The sequence below is a fragment of the Oryctolagus cuniculus genome, chromosome 1, assembly GCF_051225735.1.
Source record: "Oryctolagus cuniculus isolate XC-2025 breed Fujian yellow rabbit chromosome 1, ASM5122573v1, whole genome shotgun sequence".
Lineage (NCBI taxonomy): Eukaryota > Metazoa > Chordata > Mammalia > Lagomorpha > Leporidae > Oryctolagus > Oryctolagus cuniculus.
The window spans coordinates 202,016,230-202,030,031 of NC_142867.1; the positions used below are offsets into that span (position 1 = coordinate 202,016,230).

The window sequence follows — 13,802 nt, forward strand, 5'->3', positions numbered from 1 at the left end:
CCAAAATTGAATGTTCAACTGCCCCTGCAAGTCAGTAAAGTAGTGTTAGGTTCAAGATGTACATGGATTAATGGAAAGGTTAACGTAAAGGAGAAGTCCTTAACTAGGGTCTCAGGGGATCTGAATTCCAATTCTGACTGTGCCACTGATTTCTTATGTGGCCTTGTGTTGACCTTCGGTTGCCTGCCAGTCAGTTAAATTGAGGGGGTGTGGCCACATGGCTTTAGAGGTCTCGTGCGGCACTGAGAGTCTGTGACCCTCACTGACAAGAAGGCCTGAAGGGAAAAAATGGGCTTTGCACCAAGGCTGAAGCTGTTTGGGTGTGACTGACAGGTGAACAGAGCCGGATTTGTTACCGAGACAGGCGTGCTAAGGAGGAGTGACATGTGAAAAGCCTTACTGAGGAATGGGTAGGCACTGCCCAAGGTCAACTCAGCTTCCCAGATGATGGAGGGTTTCTCTATTCTTAGCTTAATGGGAGCTGGGGGAGGGGGAGGGTATTCTGCAGTCTGAATCCCATGGTTCAACCATTTAGAAAATATATGTATGATGACATTGTCAGTTACAGTGTTCTGTGATGCGAGATGGGTGGGTGTTTTAGTAAATATTAGCTACCAGGTTGGGTTAGGTTTTTACGAATGTAAAACCAAATGGAAAAGTAGGAATCTAATTTGAATTTATAACCAGAAACGTCTGAACGGAGCCCCCTGCATTGTTTAGTTTCCCCTAGGCTTTAAATTGGGTTGCATTTTTTGCTAAAGAAATTAAGGAAAATTGAACTTAAATTTCTGTTTAACCGGTGTTTACTTTCTGACTACAAGGCCATTTAGCAAACATTCAATATCTTTTTTTTTTTTTTTTTAAGATTTATTTGTTTAATTGAAAGGCAGAGTTAGATCTTCCATCTGCTGGTTAACTCCCCAAATGGCCACAGTAGCTAGAGCTGGGCTGATCCAAAGCCAGGAGCTTCTTTTCGGGTCTCCCACCTGGTGCAGTGGCTCAACACTTGGACCGTCTTCTGCTTCCCCAGGTGCATTAGCAGGAAGCCGTATCAGAAGTGGAGCAGCCAGGACTAGAACCAGCGGCCAATTAGATGCCAGCATTGCAGACAGCAGCTTTACCTGTTAGACCAGAGCAATGGCCCCAATGTTCAGTGCCTTGTAAAGTGGTTTGTTTTGTAGCCTAGGGGTCCTGAAGGGTTTATGTTGTTATGGACTTAGAAACCATTATGGATGGTTCCCCCCTCCCTAGTTTTTGATTTTGGCTTAAACAGTAGGGATTTATTCTCACAGTTCTGGAAGCTGGAAGTGCAAGAGCAACAGGTTGACAGGTTTGGTTTCTCTAATCTTTCTCTCTGGAAGGGAAATGCTGGTGTGTCTGGGTCCAGGCTTTCTCTACTTATAAGGATATCAGTGAGGCTGGATTAGTGCCCACCATAATTGTCTTTTTTTTTTTTTTCCCCTAAATTACCTTCATTACATTTCTCTGGTTTTTGAAGTTGATGGAATTGGCCATGTCTACCAAACACCTGAGATTTGTCTGGGCAGTCGGGGGAGCCAGCCTTGCTGTTCACAGTGACTAGTATGGAAGAGAAGACAGACATCCATGTGAGTGACACCTACTAGGCGGGGCCTGGAGAGCCAACAGAATGTTCAGGTGCCATCCAGCTGCAGCTGGGGAAGTGGACTAGACCGGACAGTCTAGTTGAGGAAGGAGATAGAGGGCAGAGGCAGGAAGTTGCTGGGTAGATGCAGATTGGCAGGTGTGATGAGAAAAGCATAAAGGAATGGAAGATGAGCCTGGAGGAGTAATTTGGGCCCTTCTGAAGGGCCTTGGAGGTCAGACCTTTCTTGCGCATTCGCTTTGTAAAATATTGGCTTGACCATGTGGCCAGTGAGGATATTTAGGCAATTCAGCCAGATTGCACATGTCTCATGTTTCTTTGCAAAGTGGGAAGTTCTAAGAGAAGCAGGTCTCTTGGGGATGAGGTCACAGAACAGGTTGTATTTTAGGAGTTGTCTCAACTGGAGGAGTTTCCAGTTTTTGCAGCAAGTAGTTGAGTTATACATATATGTGTGGATTTACATTGTGTGCCAGGTGGAACTGTGGTGTACTGGGTGAACAGTCCTGACCAGCTCCTCTGGGGTCCGCTGAGGCATGTTCTGCTTGGATTCAAGTGTGATGATGTGGGTGGGCCATTGCTCCTTGAGACATGGGAGAGTCCAGGACTGGCCCAAGGTGTCCTGGTGAAGTCATGAAAGAGCCTAGCCCAGAACACACTTGGCCACGGCTTTGCTGTGCTCTCCCCTCTAGTTCACACCTACAACAGGCAAGTGCAGCCCTGGAGCTGTGTCTGACACTTGGCCACCTGATGTGCAGGCCATACCCCACCCCCTCCATCGCACCACTGGGACTCCAGAAGTGGATGCCCAAGGATGTTGCGCTGCTGAGGGGGTCCGGCGTTCCTAGTATGGCTACACCACCCTATTGCCAGAGAGAAGTGACAGAACCAAGGGGGTTCCCTTGTGCTGTGACCTTCCGCCGTCACGTTGTGCTGACATCAATTTTAATGAGGTGGATGATAACGCTGTGTTGACAGTTTGAAAGGGAGTCGAGTTACTAGCAGACTTCAGCCAGCCAAACAGTTGTTCTGCAGGGAAACTGCCAAGGTGGCAGTGTGTGGGGAAGTCACCCCCCGAGCCAGCTAGGCCAGCCCCATGATCTCATCCAGCGGGCGGTTTATACCTGGTCCCAGAGCTGTTGGGGAGGGGCTGTAGGGCAGAGGGGCACCCTCTGAGTTACTCTGACGAGGGGGACTTGACCTTGCTAGGAGGAGTTGGGCTGTGTATGTTCGCTACTGCACAGCCCCTCCCTGTCCGAGGAGGGAGGGAGCAATGTCTCAAACAGATCCAGGGACCTCATTCTAGTCCTGCTGGCCTCGGCCAAGTCCCTTCTCAGTGAACCATCAGTTTCTCAACTGAAAACCTGAGGCCCAAGCTAAGTGAGCTTGCGGGTCATGGATACTGTGGAGATCTGAGCGCCAGCCAGCAACAGGGATACTCGCAGCCCCTCGGGGTAAGGAGATAGTGGAGCCGGGCTTGAGGCTGAGAGCAGAGAAGGGCAGACCAGCAGCGGGAGGCCAAGGGCTGCACCCCCACTCTGACTCCAGGGGAGGGTGGTGTCTTCCAGAAACTGCAGCAGGTGCACTGGTTCTCCTGTCAAGCGAGTCCGTCTTGCAGGAGCAAGGACACTGTCGAGCACTAGGAAGCGCTTCCATCGGAAGGAAAAGGGAGCAGGCGGCAGTACTGAGAATTCTACCTTCAGCTTCCCTGAAAAGTAATAAACTTCAGGCCGGCGCCGCGGCTCACTAGGCTAATCCTCCGCCTTGCGGCGCCGGCACACCGGGTTCTTGTCCCGGTTGCCCCTCTTCCAGGCCAGCTCTCTGCTGTGGCCAGGGAGTGCAGTGGAGGATGGCCCAAGTGCTTGGGCCCTGCATCCCATGGGAGACCAGGAGAAGCACCTGGCTCCTGCCATCGGATCAGCGCGGTGCACCGGCTGCAGCGTGCCGGCTGCGGCGGCCATTGGAGGGTGAACCAACGGCAAAGGAAGACCTTTCTCTCTGTCTCTCTCACTGTCCACTCTGCCTGTCCAAAAAAAAAAAAAAAGTAATAAACTTTCAGCCCCGTTTTCTACACGTGGAGAGGAGAGGCTAGAGGGGCTTCGTACCCCACTCCTGCTGAATCCAGAGCTGCTCCCTGCCGTCTGTTCTCCCGAGGCTCTTCCGGCTCCCGGCTCTGCTGTGGTGAGGGAGTCCGAGGGCCTGTTTCTCCCTTCTCAGGCTGTGAGCAATGAAGACCCATGTCCTGTTGGTCCCAAAGGTTCAGGACGGTGAGAAGAGTTCACGTTTCCAAGTTGAAACCGTCAAACACTCTGGGAGGCAGGCAAACCATGGACACTGCCACTCAGGCCTAACGGCAAGTTCACGTGGTGGGGGGCAGCCCTGGCCGGGACACCTTCATGAACTTGCAGAAGACCCTTTGCTTCTTGAACTCAGTTTTCCCATCTGTTAATTGGCTGTGCCGTATGCACTTTCTGGTGAGTGACAGTGCTGGACACCATGAGGGGCAACTTACTGGGCCTGTGATGGTGAAGGCAGCATGTGTGTGCATTCAGCCAGGGCCTGTGTACCCAAGAACCCCCTTTAGCAGTTGTGCAAGACTGGCACTGGGTTACCCCATCACGGAGGAGGAGGCAGTGTGAGGGTTCTGACCCCCATCTTTCAGATGAGGGAGTGGAGGTGTTGGGCCCCACGTGCTGAGCCAGACTGGCTGCTTTCCCCTGCCTTTGCTGGTCTGGGGAGGAGGCTGGGGTGTGGGCCTAACAGGACTGCTGGGCCAACCTGGGGAAAGTTTATCTCCCTTAGAGGGCGAGGAACTTCCCAAACCCAGAACTGGCCACAGTGCAGGTCCTCAGCAGGTGGAAGACAGGAGGAAATGCAAGCTCCCAGTGACCTCCTCCCCTGGGTCTGTCCCAAGGACACCTGGGAGTCCTCAGTGCTCTTGTCCCACCGACCACCCAGGCGGCTCTCCTGCGCGGCCCTTCTCAGGAGCAGTCAGTGCCTGCATCAGATCCCCCCAAGGCCCAATCCCGGAGTCCCAGCCCACATGCCCAGCCTGCCCCCCCCCCCCCGCCTTTTTTTAAGCTTATTTATTTGAAATGCAGAGTTAGAGGTCTTTCACCTGCTGGTTCACTCCCCAGATGGCTGCAACAGCTGGGGCTGAGCCAGGCTGAAGCCAGGCACTTCATCAGGGTCTCCCACATGGGTACAAGGACCCAAGCAGTTAGGCCAACTTCTGCTGCTTTCCCCAGGCCATTAGCAGGGAATTGGATCAGAAGTGGAGCAGTCAGGACTCAAACTGGTGCCCATATGGGATGCCGGCATCTCAGGCAGAGGGTTAACTCACTATGCCATAAAGCTGGCTCCACCACACCCCCAGCTTACTTCCTGCCACTTGTCCCCACACGCCCTCGCTGGCCATCTGCCCACCCCTGTGTGTTTCACTTCAACTTTGCTCAGGCTGCCTCTGTCTACTCCCCCTCCATCTGTACCAGCACAACCCCCATGTTCACAGCAAGAGCATTAACCCTCCCCTCCCCAAGCCCAACAGGCAGCAGGCCTCCCTCCACGGGCTGGAGGACCGTGTTGAGTATCGCGGCCCTGGCTGGCTGCTCTGCTCTGTCTTGTCTCCCCCGCCAGACAGTGAGCACTCTGGGCCCTGAGTCCGTCTGTGAGGCCTCGAACACTAGCCCTCAAATGCCTTCTCCAGGACCAAAGAAACTGGTTTCCTGGGGCTGCTGGAACAGTTCCACACGCCGGGCAGCTATTTCCTAGGGCTCTGGGGCCGGGGTGAGGTCAGAGTGGCAGCAGCATCGGTTCCTCCCACGGGCTCCCCCACGCCTCCCCTTGGCTTGTCCATGGCTCTACTGTGTCTTCACAGGGAGCTTCGCGTGTCCATGCTCACATTTCCAGTCCCCTTGGATTGGGGCCAAAGTCCTCATCTTCTGCACGGATTGTATTTCCAAACAGAATCGCTCTGAGATGTGCTGGGACCCCACCATGGATTTGGGAAGAACACAGCACAGCCCTAACACCAAGCAGGAAGTGTGAAAACTTGGGTGTTTGGACATAAAAGGAGTGCAGTTTGTTGCTGCTGTTGGTGGTTTAAGATTATTTATTTGAAAGTCGGAGAGATAGAGATCCATTCACTGGTTCGCTCCCCAGATGGCCCCAAGGGTCAGAGCTGAGCCAGGCCAAAGCCAGGAGCTGCTTTTGGGTCTCCTGTGTGGGTGCAGGGGCCCAGGCACTTGGGCCATCTTCTGCTGCTTTCCCAGGCCATAGCAGAGAGCTGGATGGGAAGAGGAGCAGCCGGACTCAGGTGCTACAGGGTCATCTTTGGCCACATCCTCGCTCAACAGATGTTGGCCACACACCTCCTCTGTGCCTCCTGGAGTTAAAGACTGGGGTCCACGAGCACAGTGTGGGCTGCTGAGGCACGGCAGCAGGCAGGTCTCCAGGGAGAGTGCAGAGGATGGGAAGAGCGCTCAGAGCGAAGGCTGAGGCCCTGTAGTGTTTACAGGGTACAGAAGAGGAGGGCCCAGCTGGACAAGACAGGCTGCAGGGAGACACCCGGGGAGTGCTGATGGCCTGGAGCTGTTCAAGGAACCCTGGAGAGGTTCCTACAAGCATCCATGAGCTTCTGGTGCTGGTAGGCCCGCAGGGACTTCCAGGGCCTGGGCGCACAGAGGCCAGGCTGAAGGGAGTAGGGAGGAGCGGAGGCAATGAGTACCCTTCAAGAGGTCTGGCTGGAAAGAGGAGAGGCCGTGTGAGCTGGAGAAAGGACAAGGAGGACTGGACACGTGTAGCCTGCTGATGCAGACCCAGGGAGGTGGAAGTGATGGCTCAAGTAACTGGGTACCTGCCATCCACATGGGAAACCTGGACTTTGTTCCCAGCTCCCAACTCCTTGCTCGGGCCCAGCTCTGACTGCTGGCAAGAATTTGGAGAATGAACGTGCAACAAGAATTTCTCTCTCTCAATAATAACAAAATAACAAAGACAGCTGCAACTGCAATCTAGGAGAAAATAGTTGCAGAACTTTGCATATCTCACACAAGAACAAGTATCTAGAACAATGAAGAATCCTCAAAACTCGCTGCTAAAAATGAACAGTAGAACTAGAAAGTGGGCAAAAGACACAAAGAGAATTTCTTTAAAGAGGACATAGAGAAGGTGCATAAGCACACAAGAGATGTTCAACATTCTGAGCTTGAGAAGCACAAATTAAAACCACAAGGAGTTATCAGGGCACACTTACCGGAAGGGCCAAAATGAACCATCGGGACCTCACCAGCTGCTAGTGAGATGCAGAGAAAGTGGATCACTTACACAACACTGATGAGAACGTAAAACGGCACAGGCACTTTGGAAAACAGTTTGGCGGTTTCTTATAAAAGCAAACATGCAACTCTATCATATGGCCAGATTTTGCACTCTTGATTGTTGTCTCAGAAATGAAATTTTCTGTTCATACAAAAATGTATGCCCAGGGCCAAAACTGTGGCACAATGTTAATCCTCTGCCTGCGGTGCCGGCATCCCATATGGGCGCTGGTTCTAGTCCCGGCTACTCCTCTTCCAATCCAGCTTTCTGCTATGGCCTAGGAAAGGAGCAGAACTTGGCCCAAGTGCTTGGGCCCCTGCACCCACTTGGGAGACCCAGAAGAAGCTCCTGGCTCCTGGCTTCGGATCTGCCCAGCTCCGGCTGTTGCGGCCAGTTGGGCAGTGAACTGGCAGGTGGAAGACATTTCTGTCTCTCCCTCTGTCTGTAACTCTACCTCTCAAATAAATAAATAAATAAAATCTAAAATAAAAAATGCACAGAGGTTTATAGTAGCTTTATTTGTAACAACCCCAGACTGGAAACACCCTAGATGTTCATCAATGGGTGAATAGTGAAATAAACTGTGGTGAAGAGTTTTTTTTTTTCTTTTCTTAAAAAGATGTATTTATTCAGGGCTGGTGTCATGGTATAGCAGGTAAAGCTGCCACCTGTGATGCTGGGAGATCCCATTACGGGTGCGAGTTCTGGTCTTGGCTGCTCTACTTCCCATCCAGCTCCCTGTTAATGTGCCTGGGAAAGCAGTGGAGGAAGGTCCACTGGCTCCTGGCTCCTGGCTCCTGGCTCTTGGCTCTTGGCTTCAGCCCAGCCCAGCTCTGGCCTTCATGGCCATTTGGGGAGTGACCAGCTACAGATAGTGGTTTAACCCACTGCACCACAGAAGCAGCCCCTCTTTCTAAAAATATTTTTTTTTTTTTTGACAGGCAGAGTGGACAGTGAGAGAGAGACAGAGAGAGAAAGGTCTTCCTTTGCCGTTGGATCACCCTCCAATGGCCGCCGCTGCAGCCGGCGCACCGCGCTGATCCGATGGCAGGAGCCAGGATCCAGGTGCTTTTCCTGGTCTCCCATGGGGTGCAGGGCCCAAGCACCTGGGCCATCCTCCACTGCACTCCCTGGCCATAGCAGAGAGCTGGCCTGGAAGAGGGGCAACCGGGACAGAATCCGGCGCCCCAACCGGGACTAGAACCCGGTGTGCCGGCGCCGCAAGGTGGAGGATTAGCCTAGTGAGCCACGGCGCCGGCTTTAAAAATATTTATTTATTTATCTATTTATGTGAAAGGCAGAGTATGAGAGAGAGAGAGGAAGTGTATCTTCCATGCACTGTTTACTTTCCAAGGCTGGGCCAGGCCGAAGCCAGGAGCCGGGACCTCCATTCTGGTCTCCATGTGGATGGCAGGGGCACAAGGACTTGGGTCATCTGCTGCTGCTTTCCCAAGCACATTGGCAGGGAGCTGGATCAGACAAAGAGCAGCCAGGACTCCAACTGGCACTGCACTGTGGAATGCCAGTATCACAGCGGCAGCTGGATCTGCTGTGTTGTAAGTCGCCCCTGGTGCACCCACTTCGTGCAGTGCTAACCAGCCATGAGAAGGAGCACACCACTGGTGCAAGCAGCAACCCGAAGGAGTCTCCAGAGAATGATGCTGGGCGAAGAAGACCAATCCCCTCAAATCTACAACCTGCTGGACCCATTTATAGAACACGCTTGAACTGACCCAATTGTAGAGATGGAGAACAGACTGTTGGTTGCCGGGGGTTAAGGAAGCAGAGTTGGAAGAAGGTGGATATAGATAGACCAAAGCAAAATGAGGGGTCCTTGTGGCTTGCAGGGACGTTACTGGCATGAGTGAGAGAATCTCAAGAGAGATGAGGACCGTCCAGCGCCCAGGTCGGCACATGGATTTGCCTTTCCTGCTGCCTACCAGGATCAGCGGTCACCAGAGACTCTTCAGACAAGAGACTGGGGGCGAGACAGCTTTGGAGGGCTATGCAAACATCCCCATCCTGGCAATTCTGAATTTCTGCTTTCAGACATCCCAGCAAATGTGTAGAGATACCTGTCTCATTATCAAGTGTGAAGAGAGATCTCAACGCGGCTGTGTTTTGCACTTCTGTGGCCAGTGCTATGGAGCATCTTTCCATGGCTTCTTGGCCTGGATACCCTCTGCTAACCTATGTCTGGACCAACCTGGTTTGGAGTTGAGAGTTGGCTGTGCGTGAGCAGGCTGGTGCTGAGGGTCTAGGAATCTCCCCTGCAGATCGTGCATGCCCTGTGAATGAGGGAGATTCCCAAAGGCAGAGTGAAGGGAGAAGAGCGAACGCTGTTAAAGCTTTGGGAATTCAGGAACTAGAGAAGTGAGGAGAGGAGGTGGAGACACAAGATAGACCCTCTCTCCTAACTCGGGCAGGGGGAGGGCCAAGTGGAGGCTGAGGCCAGTGACAGGGCGAGGTCTGACGGGCGGAGCCCCTGGCAGGCTGTGGGCAGTGGGAAGAGGCCAGTGAATGGAGTTCAGGCTTGAGACTCTTCTCAAGGTTTAGGCAGGCCAGGGCCAGGTTTGCAGGTCCAGGGGCCTCACCGGGTTCTTCCACCGTAGCCCTCACCACTGCCCTCTAGTGGTGACTGTGCTTGTCTCAGATCAGGAGGTTAAGTTCCTCCCTGTTGAAGGCACAGAGCTGAGAGGTGAACCCCAACTCTACATCTTTCCAAGACACACTACTGTCCAGCATCCTGTGGGGACCCAGCGTGAGAAGAGATGTTATCATCTGGCAGGAATCTGGGGTGGGGGGCTCAGCCTAAATGTTGCCTCTTCAGAGCTTCTGCCCACTCATCTGAAGTAGATCCCCTCTCCAGTTCCTCTCGCAACACTCCATTTGTCTTCTTCATTAATTCTGATTATAAATTGATGTGTGAATGTAGTTTACTCTTACTGTGAACTGTAGTCTATAGGAAAAGGACCTAAATAAATAACTAAAAAGTGGGGGGCAGTTTTCCAGTGTTGTGGCATGGCAGGTTAAGCTGCTGCCTGTGGCAGGGCATTCCCGTATGGATGCCAGTTCAAGTCCCAGCTGCTCCACTTCCTATCCAGCCAGCTCCCTGCTGGTGTGCATGGGAAGGCAGCGAAGATGGCCTGAGCTCGAGCTACTGCCACGTGTGCAGGAGACCCAGATGGAGTTGCAGGCTCCTGGCTTCAGCCTGGCCCAGCCCTGGCTGTTGTCCATTTAGGGAGTGAACCGCAGGTGGAAGATCTCTCTCTCTCTCTCTCTCTCTGTCTCTGTAATTCTGCCATTCAAATAAATAAATAACATACATAATACATACTATTTTTATTTTTTAAAAGATTTATTCATTTACTTGAAAGTCAGAGTTACACAGAGAGGAGAGGCAGAGAGAGAGAGAGGTCTTCCATCCGCTGGTTCACTCCCCAGATGGCCACAATGGATGGAGCTGTGCCAATCCGAAGCCAGGAGCCAGGAGCTTCTTCCGGGTCTCCCACATGGGTGCAGGGGCCCAAGGACTTGGGCCATCTTCTACTGCTTTCCGAGGCCATAGCAGAGAGCTGGATTGGAAGAGGAGCAGCCAGGACAAGAACCGGTGCCCATATAGGATGCAGGCGCTTCAGGCCAGGGCATTAACCCGCTGCACCACAGCACCGGCCCCTCATACATAGTTTTTTTTTTTTAAAAAGGACCATGGTCCATGCCCCATCCTAGTTCCAGGGTCTGATGTAGAGCCTGGCCCTCAGCAGACACTCATGGGGGCTGAATGTGTGGGTGCATCTGGCAAACAGAGACAGATTAGGGGTGCTGTACATCATAGTTTTTCAAGGGAGACCCTACGATTGATTGACTCTCACCTCCTACACCACCCCAGGGTGGGATGCAGGGCTTATTCTCTCAGTGACAGTGTAAAAATAACATTTATAGCCGGCGCCGTGGCTCAATAGGCTAATCCTCCACCTTGCGGCGCCAGCACACCGGGTTCTAGTCCCGGTTGGGGCGCCGGATTCTGTCCCGGTTGCCCCTCTTCCAGGCCAGCTCTCTGCTATGGCCAGGGAGTGCAGTGGAGGATGGCCCAGGTGCTTGGGCCCTGCACCCCATGGGAGACCAGGAAAAGCACCTGGCTCCTGGCTCCTGCCAGGATCAGCGCGGTGCGCCGGCTGCAGCGGCGGCCATTGGAGGGTGAACCAACGGCAAAAGGAAGACCTTTCTCTCTCTGTCTCTCTCTCTCACTGTCCACTCTGCCTGTCAAAAAAAAAAAAATAACATTTATGTTACAGGAATGTGGGTCAAGGCTGAAGAGGCAGGAAGCAGGCGTGGATGAGGGGGTGACGAGCAAGGGCACCTATGAACAGAACTGAGAACCCTGGGAGAATCAGACTCCTTGGCCACCTGACATTCAGGGCCGGTCCTTGGCAGCTAGGACTGGGGGCTTAGGTGACGTCATACCTCACTGCCTCCTCAGAGGAACTTGCCAGAAAACGGACTTCAGTGTAGGAACAGTCCTGTTCACCAAGCAAAGTCAGTTATGCCTCGGTCATTGCTGTCTTGTCTTTTCTGCACTTGATCACTCAAAATGTTTATTGGCATCTAGAGGTGTTCGAAAGTCTTATGCTTGGGCTTGTCCAGCCAGGTCCTGCTGTCATGGCGCTGCAGGAGACAGAACACAGGGATCTATGCAACATAAGCAGAAGCCTGCTCTGCCTGTGTCCCACATATCTAGAAGGCTCTTTGGAGTAGGGGCCCCAGATGGTTCCTTTTTTTAAAAAAATATTTATTTATTTTGAAAGAGTTACAAAGAGGAAGAGACAGAGAGAGGTATCTTCCATCTGCTGGTCCTCTCCCAGCTGGCCACAATGGCTAGCGCTGAGTCAGACTGAAGCCAGGAGCCAGGAGCTTCTTCCAGGTCTCCTACCTGGGTGGCAGGGGCCACATCATCCAGTGGTCATCATCCACTCCCTTCCCAGGCCATTAGGAGGGAGCTGGATAGGAAGTAGAGCAGCCAGGGCAAGAACCAGCACTCATATGGGATCCTGGTGTTGCAGGTGGCAGCTTAACCTCCTACACCACAATGCCCCCTCCCTCTACCCCCTTGATCCGAAGTTCATAGTCCAGTGTGAATGGCAGATAAGAGACAGGCAGTGACCCTAAAGGGTGAGGAAGGGGCAAAAGAAGAGTCCCATGGTGCCCAGAGAAGCTTGCAGGGGAGACCAGAGAGAGAGGAAGTGACCGAAGGACCGGCAGAAGGTGGCCCTGCGAGGCTCAGGGGGGTGGGGGTGGAGGAGTGAGCAGCCACAGCAAACAGCCTGTGCCAAGGTCTGGAGGTGACAGAACATGAGCCTTCGGGGAACTCAAAATAGTTCAGTGTAGCTGGAGCACAGAGTGGCAAGAAATCAGGCAGGAGTCTGGGCTGGAGGAGGCTTCCCAGGAGCCCACTTTGGAAGGGGCTTAGCTGGGTCAAGATGGCCACTGGGCCTCCACCCTTCAGCGAGCACTCTGGGAACCCCAGTTTCTCTTAGAACCAACTTATTCCCCGGCCTCACCTGCAAGTTACAGGAAACAGCCCCTCCCCGGCCTCGGTGTGGTCGGTGGACTTTCCCACGAGCTGTCATCCATCTGGACAGACTGAAGGTGGGTTCGTCGTCCACGCAGAAAGAGCACTAGCGACTGTACAGACACCAGCCCAAGGCGCTTCTGCAGATGGCTGCAAATTTCAGTGTGTCTTCTTTTTTTCCCCTTTAATTTCCCTTCTTTCACCAATTACATGAAGCCACAATGGTTCTCTTGGGCCAAAAGTGACCAAGGGCTGGATTTCATTTTCTCCGTGACCACAGCCAGTGGCTCTGCTCGCCAGGGACTGTGAAAGGTCATTTGAAGCTGAGGCAGAAATCCCTGTTGCTCGGCATGGCCCGCCCACATGCTGTGGCTGCTTGACCCTGCTTCCTCTCCCGCCTCCCTCGCTCTCCAAACGCCACTGCCTTAGAAGCCCTCAACAGGGGCCATTTCCCACCTGCTTTGACAGCTGGGCTTTTCCAAAAGGTCTATTTTTGTGCCCCCGTTTCCTCTCCTCTCCTCTGCCCCCACACCATGTGTCTCCAGGGGTCCTCTGATCTCTTTCTGGTCCTCGTTCTCAGGGACTCTCTGCCTCGGGCCCTGTGGTCTCCTGTCCTCAGGACACATACGGGTTCTCTGTGGCTTGTGTCCGGCCTCTTTTCTCCGCTCCGTCCAGGGCTGGTTCCTCCTGCTGCTGACCCCTCCAGCAGTTCGGCCTACCCCTCCGAGTCTCTCCGTCCCATCCAGACCTGGACTCTGGACCTCCTCCGCTTCCCGCCATAGTTGCGACTCAGCTGGTCAGCTCAGGTAAGGTGGGGATCAGGCCCGCTCTCATTCCTGGTCAGTGTGAAATCAGTGGGCCGGGAGGCAGTGCAGGGTCCTCGCTCCCAGCCCAGCTCTGGTTTTGAACCTGCTGCCTCTTACAGGAACAGCTAGCACTTCCAGACATTTCACCGCACGCCAATCGCTGTGATCAGAGCGTTCTGTGCATCCCCTCGGTTCTGTTTTTATCTTCCTGCCCCAGAGAAAAAGAAAAAGAACACCCAGGAAGACTGAGTAGCGTAGTCATGGCCAAGAGCTGGTTCGTGGTAGAAGTTGGCCTCGAACCAGCGTCCTGACGATGCCTCCAGCGTCCCTGCTCCGTCCATGACCCGGTACAGCGCCGTTTCCGCGACGCTCGCAGCCCGCGCCGCCCCGCCCCGCCCCGCCGGCGGCCGCGCGCCCAGCGCAGGAGCGCGGCTCCCGGATTCCCCACAGCGGCACCGCCCTTTCCCGCGGGGAGCTCCGCCCCCGA

At 53.6% G+C, this 13,802-nt stretch overlaps 1 long non-coding RNA gene across 1 annotated transcript; it reads right to left on the reverse strand.

Annotated features, from left to right (window-relative positions):
- Nucleotides 1-10,279: 10,279 nt before the first annotated feature.
- Nucleotides 10,280-13,770, reverse strand: LOC108178747 (uncharacterized). The gene is made up of 2 exons (XR_001795477.4): nt 12,499-13,770; nt 10,280-11,605 (listed from the first exon to the last, which is right to left on the reverse strand). It is a non-coding gene; the product is annotated as an uncharacterized LOC108178747 (long non-coding RNA).
- Nucleotides 13,771-13,802: the final 32 nt, after the last annotated feature.